General features: G+C 35.8%; 1 protein-coding gene across 8 annotated transcripts in view; it reads left to right on the top strand.

Moving 5' to 3' along the window:
- NCOA2 (nuclear receptor coactivator 2) overlaps nucleotides 1-7,974 on the top strand; it is a 187,879-nt gene that overhangs the window by 42,460 nt on the left and 137,445 nt on the right. The window contains exon 1 of one of the 8 annotated variants that reach the window (XM_026841603.1): nucleotides 3,711-3,730. The exons of the other annotated variants lie outside the window; for them this stretch is intronic. The gene's annotated coding sequence lies outside the window, so the exon portion shown is untranslated. Of the gene's footprint in view, nucleotides 1-3,710; nucleotides 3,731-7,974 lie in introns of those variants that run through there. 8 annotated transcript variants of the gene reach the window in all.

The following is a 7,974-nucleotide window of genomic DNA, read 5'->3' as shown; positions in this document are numbered from 1 at the left end:
GTCTTAACTGCTATAATATCTTTTTAAAATTAATATTTTTCTACTGAGAGAGCATAGCTTCATTTTTCCTTGTTTCTACTCTGTACCCAATTAATGAAAGGGATCAGTATGGCTCTTGTTTATATCATGTTGTTCATAAGTTGTGGACTGAAACTATTTCATTGTCCTACTTTGCTGTTTTATTCACTTTATTAATAAGAAAAATAAAGGATTTTTTTTTGCTTTTGATTTTCTTTTTAAAGTTATATGGGTCAGAGACAGAGTATGATACTAATTTAATAATGCCCTTCTTATGCATGGCAGATCTTTATGCACATGAGGAGTAATGATGGAAACAGACTAGGGTAGGTAAGATACACTGGAGTTGGCGAGCAAAGATGCAGGGTGCCAGCCATTCCAAGCCAAAGTGCTTCTGTTCCTAGCTGATGCCATCAGCAAACCAAACCAGCCATGTTTTCATGGAATTGCTACTACAGAGAATTTCCACAGAGAATGTTGACAAAATTTAGGTATTTAATGTATCTTTGAAAACTAAGTAAAATTATTTTGGAGGGAAAAAAAAAAAAAAAAGGCATTGCATCCCATTGTGTGAAATAAAGAAAGATTGAACACACAAGTGAAAAAATGCGCAAGTTTCGAAGCATGATCAAGTCTGAACCAGTTGGGGGTCGAGGGAAGTACATATCTAAAGCTAGGCACACAAAAATTTGTGTATATTTGCATATTTTACACTGTAGAAAGTGTGAAATACACAAATGATAAGTCACATTATTTGAAAAATAATTGCTTTAAAAACCCCACAACAAACCAACACTTGGCAGATGAAAAATGATGGTTTAAAAACCTTCAATATTATGAAGAGAATTAAGGCAGTTTGGGAATGGTGTGTAACAAATCAAAGAGGGGGGAAGAAGACTAATCTAAATCAGAAGCTTGTGATTGTAGAAAGTAACAAAAGAAAAAGCAAAGCAACCCAAAGAGAAAAATGTAACAGAGCAATTAACAATACAGAAAACTAAGAATATATTTCTCATATTTTTTTTTTTAAAAAAAAAACCCAAACAACTGTGTTTTGATACCATGAGCTGATGATGAAAGACTTGCCTTTCCTGTTCTGGCTCAGGAGGTTATGAAGCAGCAGAGTAGTTAGGCCTACTGGGTTAGTTTGCCAACTTCTGTCCATAACTTCATGGGATTATCTGCAGAGCTATCTGTACTGATAATGTTGATTTTTATTTTTTATTCTACACCCCCACCGCCTGAAACTTGTCACATGTGGGAAGCTGAGATATCCCTGGAAGAAATTTAATATTGTCTTGGGCAGAATGAGTTGCTTATTCTAGACTTAACAGCCTGACTCCAACCTTAGATAAAATCTCAAAAAGGCTGACCAAGGACTTGATTAACCAGGAATTAAAACATAGCAATATAATTAATGATAGCTAATATAGTTTATTTGACAAGATCATTTCTGATCTTATCTGGAGAACAATTAGTAGTTTTCATGTAATATGCTAAGACACAATATGTTCCAGAAACAGAGCTCAGATAAACTTTAAGTGACTAAGTACAGAGGCTGCTGTCCAGCTTGTTTCTCTCCCTAGCGGTAGGTGTGCAAGGACGGTACAATGTTTCCTTATGCATTTTTAAAAATATTTTTTGTTTTGTTCTTTTAAGCCAGAGCTACTGAAAAACAAAACAGAAACAGACTGGGAACAAAAAGTAAGAATCAAGACTCTCTTTTCCTTAAAAGAGCTCCTTAAATCTCGTCTTTTTTTTTTTTTTTTTTTTTTTTTAAAAAATCACATTTGCTATGTCCCAGTCATTCTTCAAGTGAAATACATATATACAGAGAGAGCAGATGTTGGGGATATGGATACTGCAGGGGTTCAAGGTATAGTTAGAACCATGACTGTCATTCACTCTGGTTACATTTTTAGATGGCCCTGTAGATCATGTAGTTAGAGTTGGTGTTGCACAGAATTTAAAAAAATTAGAACAAGACAAACTCAGTGATACACATGCACTACATTAACATGTTCTAAATGAGGAATTATTGAGCAACTACTTTATCAGAAAACAGCGTGGCTTATTTGGTCACTTTGACTTCTGTGATACAAAATAGAATTTTGCAGGGTTTTTTCATATATGAATGATATTAAAGTGTTTGAAATTATGAACAGTGAAGAGAACAACCAACCAACCACTACAGAGCCATATGGATCACTTGACAAAGTGGCAGCAAGCTAACAAAATGTGCATTTGAATACAGTATGTAGGCCTGCATCCAGCAACAAAATAATAAAGGTGGCTGTTGGAAGGGTGATGATTAATAATCACCTGAATCCAGGAGTTCCCAAAAAATCCTGGTGGAAAGGACCGATACAAATGTGGTTGTGTAAACAGAAAGCACAGAACAGAGGATTGCAGTAGTTAGGATGTTGTATAATTTCTGTATTAAGCTATGGTAATTATTTAGTTTGCTGGCATCCATAAGTTGGGTTCATAAATTGGAACTGCTCCAATTCAGATATTTTTGATTAAAGAAATCAGAAAAGAGTTGAAGGAGCTGAGAAGCTGGGTGTGCTTCCCTTCAAAAAGACAAGGCTAAAGTTGAAAGAGATGACCTTTGCCTGCCTCTGTGTTCCTACACAACGAACAGTTCTGCAATATCAGGCCCGTAAGTTAAGCAAACAAATCTATAAGCAGAACCAAGGGCAGGAAGGCTAGATAAATTTAATTCAGAACTAAAGGTGCAAGTTTTCATAGAAAGGATAACAACAGCAGAACATTACATTGCCATATATGGCAGTAGATTTCACAGCAATTTTTAATCAAGATCAGATGTCTTTCTATGAAGAGAAGCACTACTTCAAAGATTAATTCAAAAATTAATTTAGTTTTATTGTCTGTAGTAAGATTGTTGGATCACAACAGATCTGCTTTACTAATCTGTGGTCTGTAATGTGATCAGGTGTTTGTTTACTACACACATTAGTAGCGTGAGTGTCCTTCTAAGAGGAACCCAAAAGGGAAGGTGGAAAGCATATGAAATCCCCAGCTCCCCAGCACGATAAACATCTGGCTCTTCATATGAGACTTGAATTACTTTATTATTTTTAGTTCACAGACATCTTGAATTGGGGCTGTGTAATTTACACATTACATTTGTATTCAGACTTGTGCTAGTAGTCCATAAATGAACAGTTCAGCAACAAATAGGATGCCAAAGAACGAGAGCTGCCATTGCAGTATATTTTTAATAGATTTGACATTTAGTTGAGAAGTATTTCAGTAAATGCCCACTTTTCCAAAACAGATGCTTTATTCTTTCACATTTAATTTACTTAAATTATAAAACATTGTCTTCCCTTCCCCCTCCTCTCCAAAGTCTGATTTGTTAATATTTAAATAAAATTTTGGCTGTAGTCTTTTATGTATATATAAACCATATAAACCTATTTATATATAAGATATATAAACATGTAGAACTGTATACTTACACACACACACACACACACATATATATATATATATATATATAAAAAACTCAATGTATAAAAATTCTGGCCTGTAAAGCTGACAACCCACATAAAAGGGGCAAAGAGTTGGAGAAGGTAATATTTTAAGCCAAATTATTAGTATTCATATCTGTATTTTCTGCTGACAGCTCTCAATATGAATATGAAATCTGATTTCCAGTTGCTTCCATCTTTATGAAGTTTTTGTGGTAGGTGTCTACCTAAAGCTGAATTAATAGATACTTGGTCTGTATTTTTCAGTGAAAAATTTCGAGCTGCTTTTGTGAATGAGACTGGTTAAAACCTTATTGTGTCCTTTTTTAACAGTTCTGCAGACTGTATGCTTTGGAGTGAAGATTTTGTTTTTTTTCTAAAAAACCCAAAAAGAATGATAACATTTTGTAATGCACATTGTTCTGTCCCAATGAAAAAACAAGCAAACTTGGTCAGGGTGGAAGCTTTAAGATACTTTGACGTCAGTATATGAAACATTAGAAGATGTTGTCCTTAACAAGTATACTTGTGCTTCACTTATTTTCTTCTGCAAAATAAATGCATTATCTGCATAGACTATCTCTGCCAGCTCTCCAGCTCCCATCTTATTCTGGATGGGGATGTGGTGCTTCGCCAGGAGGCTGGTGAGTGGGACTGGGGCTGAGAAGGGAGAACTACATTGGGTTGAACAGCTGGAGACACTTTATGCTCAGCAGAACATGATGGTACTTCATGCTGTGCTGATGAGGGGTCAGGGGGCATATAGTTTCAGAAAATAGTCTTATTTAGGAATGAAAACAAAGATTAACGACTTACCATCTTTCTGCTCTTCATAGTATCTGTGTAATGAACCTGTATTAGAAGGTGACTGTCTTACTTGCTTTTGCTTGCCTTGTATGCTCGAGGCACTGGAGATTTCTTCTGGGACTGTGAGATATTCACTCACCCTTTCTTCATCATGCTTAAAGTTATGATGCCAAGTGATGATTTGTTATTGTTGCTGTTGCTTTTTCCAAAACACAATAAATGACATACCAAAAATACTGAAAGAATACTAAAGGTGCAAAAGCTATGACCCAGAAGTTAAAAAAGCCAAAATTCAGGTTATTTGTGCAGGTGTAGCTCAGTTTCCTGGCTGTGTATGCTTCATGCCACAGGCTTCGGCTTTGCATACAATTTTACTACTGGGCTCCAGGTTTTTATAGCACATACCATGGACCCATTCATTCCTCATAGGGGTGCTGGTGGATTGCTGTCTTACTGGTAGGAGAAAATGGATGGCGAGAATGGAATAGGGCAGTGCTTGCAGTTAGAAAATAGTCTCCTGACCAAGGTGTCCATAAAGAACTGAAATCTGCCCTGGGCTCTGCTACCTACTTCTTGTGTGATGCTTGCATGTCACTCAGCTTTTTAGGAGGTTGGCACTAAATATGCATCTTGCTTGCATGTGCTCGGCTTTAAGCTGACTTGCAAAAGTGCTGAGTGCTCAGTCTTCTCAAGGAGAAGCTGTACTTTGAGTCAGGAGATGATGTGCTTTGAATATTTAAATAAATATATTTCCCAAGTACTTTGGAAAAAGGGGCCTAAGTTTCCATAATAGCTACCTACATTTATATACTGTCTGTTGCTGATGCTGGAAGCAGGCATAACGCTGATCCTAAATGCAAATGATGCTGTAAGTGAAGCAGGTCAACTTACTGATGAACTTCATATAAAGTTCTCTTATGAAAATAATACTCAACACTGAACACTTCTGAATACTGCAATAAATGGTGTGTGCAGTTATGCAATGAGCAATGAAAGTAAGACAAAACATTGAATATAGTGAATATCGTAGTGAAGTATAGAGAGCAGCACAATTGGAAAAGGGCATGTGTGTGGTTAAATGCATTATAATTCATCCATGTGAGGAGACTGATTTGCTCAGGCAAGCTAAGGTAGGTTGTAACTCAAGAGCTTAATTTTCTACTCCTGTACTCTGTTTGGTTTTGATTTTGTGTTTTTTTTTTTGCGGGGGGTGTGTGTGTGTATGTTAACATGGAAACAAAATGAATGCGATGTTAACCCTTACTATCATGTGAAACCTGGTCTTGATGGTGCTAAGGTATTTTGTGAGGGTTTTTTTGTGCTTTTTCCTCTTGCGGTTTTATAATTCAACTCTCTTGAATGCTGGAAACTTATATGGATAGAAAGGAAGATTCTTTCAAGATACAAGTAGCCCTAGGATCATTTATTTCCACTTGCTGTTTGCAGATGGTTTTAATGGCTTTTGTCTCCTGCAAATACTTGGTTGCACTCACGCTAAATTAACTGGTTATAAATACCAAGGGATTAAACAACTCTGAAGAAAGCTAATTTATGGTTGGAACTCCATATCTTCTTTTGTAAATATTAAATATTTCATTCCCCTGTCAGCCTCAGTTCATTGCCTGAGATGAAGGGTTCTGGGACACGACTAGGACCTGTAGGTGTATTGCAAATATGAGTAAGTACAGAACTTGATGATATACAAAAGTGTATGTAATAATGTAATTCTGTCTCTGTGGATGATTAGTGCACACATGGTGTGGTGTGAATGCTCATGCTCTTTTTTGTGTTTGATTGTTTGGAGTTTTTTAAGTTGTGTACTTTGAGAGAAATCCTGTAAGCTCAGAAAGAAAATTGCTGCTTTGGAGCTGAAATGAACATTTAAGAACAGCCACTGTAGGAAAAATTCATACAGTGTCACAGAGTCTGGTTAAAAGTCAATGTACCTCTTCCTCCCTCCTCCAATAAACAATCAAAAACTTTATGAGCTTCAGTACTTGTGCACAACCAGAAATGAGTTATCAGATCATTTCAAATATATGGCCTCTATGTAGCAGAAAGGAAACAGCACAGAATATTTTTTTTGTGCTCTGCCATGTGAAGGGAAGCTCTGCAGTTCCAGAAATCCAGATGTACTTGTAGTGAATTAAAATGTACTGAATATTCAAATATTAAAATGACTGAACCTGTAAGTATTAACCGGTATCATTTGGGGTTGGGTCTTTCTGGTGTTTTTCTTCTGTTTGTAGGTTTGGGGAAAGGGATAGTTGTTTTGTGGGGTTTTTTTAAGGGGTTTTACTCAAAAGAAAGCTTAGTATATCCATGTTTTCCACTCCAAGACACAGGGCGAGTGTATTTTTCTTGAAACCAAAAAATCAGTTTTTTCTAATGATATGAAAGTCCAAAGTTTGAAAGCCAAGAGAAGATGGAGTAAGAAATTATAGTAACTGTGAAAGGTAACACTCACACCTGAAGAAGTACCATTCTTTCAGTGGCTAATACTGTCATATATTGAGATCATATGTAATTTTAATATTTAAATTTTGATCTTCCATTGTCAAAACAGTCTACTAAAAAGACAATTTTGTTTGACAAATAAAATAATTTTGCTTAGAACTTCAGCAAATGGATAATTAACCAGCACTGTGGCAGAGCTATGCAAATTTTTGCAGGCATTATTGATAGTGACAGCCCAAAAGATCCCAAATAAACAGAAAGGATGGTTGATTAGAGATTAATTGATGAACAGATACTTTTCTTTATAAATAAAAATACAGTTCTTATATACTGAAAGCATGTTTTCAAGTAGTTGCTTGCTTTGTAATATTAGGTAGTGTTATGGAATGTGATTCTAAATATATTAACAGGTTAGATCCCCAGCAGTCAAACAGTATCGTTATTCCCAAAATGTGCCATTAGATGTAAGTATTTTCTGTCTGGGTCTGAGCCTTTTATCTTGATAATACTTGGTGCTTGTGACCATGTGTTCTCTGAACATCCTACTACATATTCCGAGATAATTTGCATAGACCTAGACATGTTTATGTCTATATTTGGAAGCAGAAGTAGATAAAGACTTACAAGTGTCTTTTTGGCATTAGTGCAGATGCTTCTTGCAGGGAAAGTAGTATTGAGAAAACTCAGGGTCAAACCTCCCGACCTTATTTGTTGATGTTGCTGCTGTGAACTGAACTCTGTATAGCTGCATACTACTATTGCCTTTGCTACTTGAGCTTTCTCTTTTAGCTCTGAGTGACTTTAGCACATATCTGAATAAGGACTCAAACCCAAATTGCTGTTTCTAAGTAAGAAAATTGGAGCAAGTTTCCCCCCCATCTCTTCTGAACTGTTTTAAAGACTGGTTTTAGAAACTCCAGACTGCTGCATCTTGGTCAGAATATAACCTCTTTTTTTTTTTTTTTTTTTTTTTTTTTTGCCAACTTTAAAATTAAAATGAAAGTGAACATTTCTAGTCAGTTTAAATATCTTGTGGGTTTTCTAATGTTATATTTAAACATATATGTAATGACTGTTTAGTTTTGCCTCCCCTTTTTTCCTATTCCAAGGAAGCTCATATGGTCAGGTATTTAAAAATAACCCTCTGAGAAGAACTCCTAGAGTCATATTTATTCACACAAAGCCCAACTGAGAT

The sequence above is a fragment of the Athene cunicularia genome, assembly GCF_003259725.1.
Source record: "Athene cunicularia isolate RWA chromosome 2 unlocalized genomic scaffold, athCun1 chr2_part1, whole genome shotgun sequence".
Lineage (NCBI taxonomy): Eukaryota > Metazoa > Chordata > Aves > Strigiformes > Strigidae > Athene > Athene cunicularia.
The sequence above is the reverse complement of the archived record's forward strand: the minus strand, read 5'-3'. Positions and strand labels throughout refer to the sequence as shown.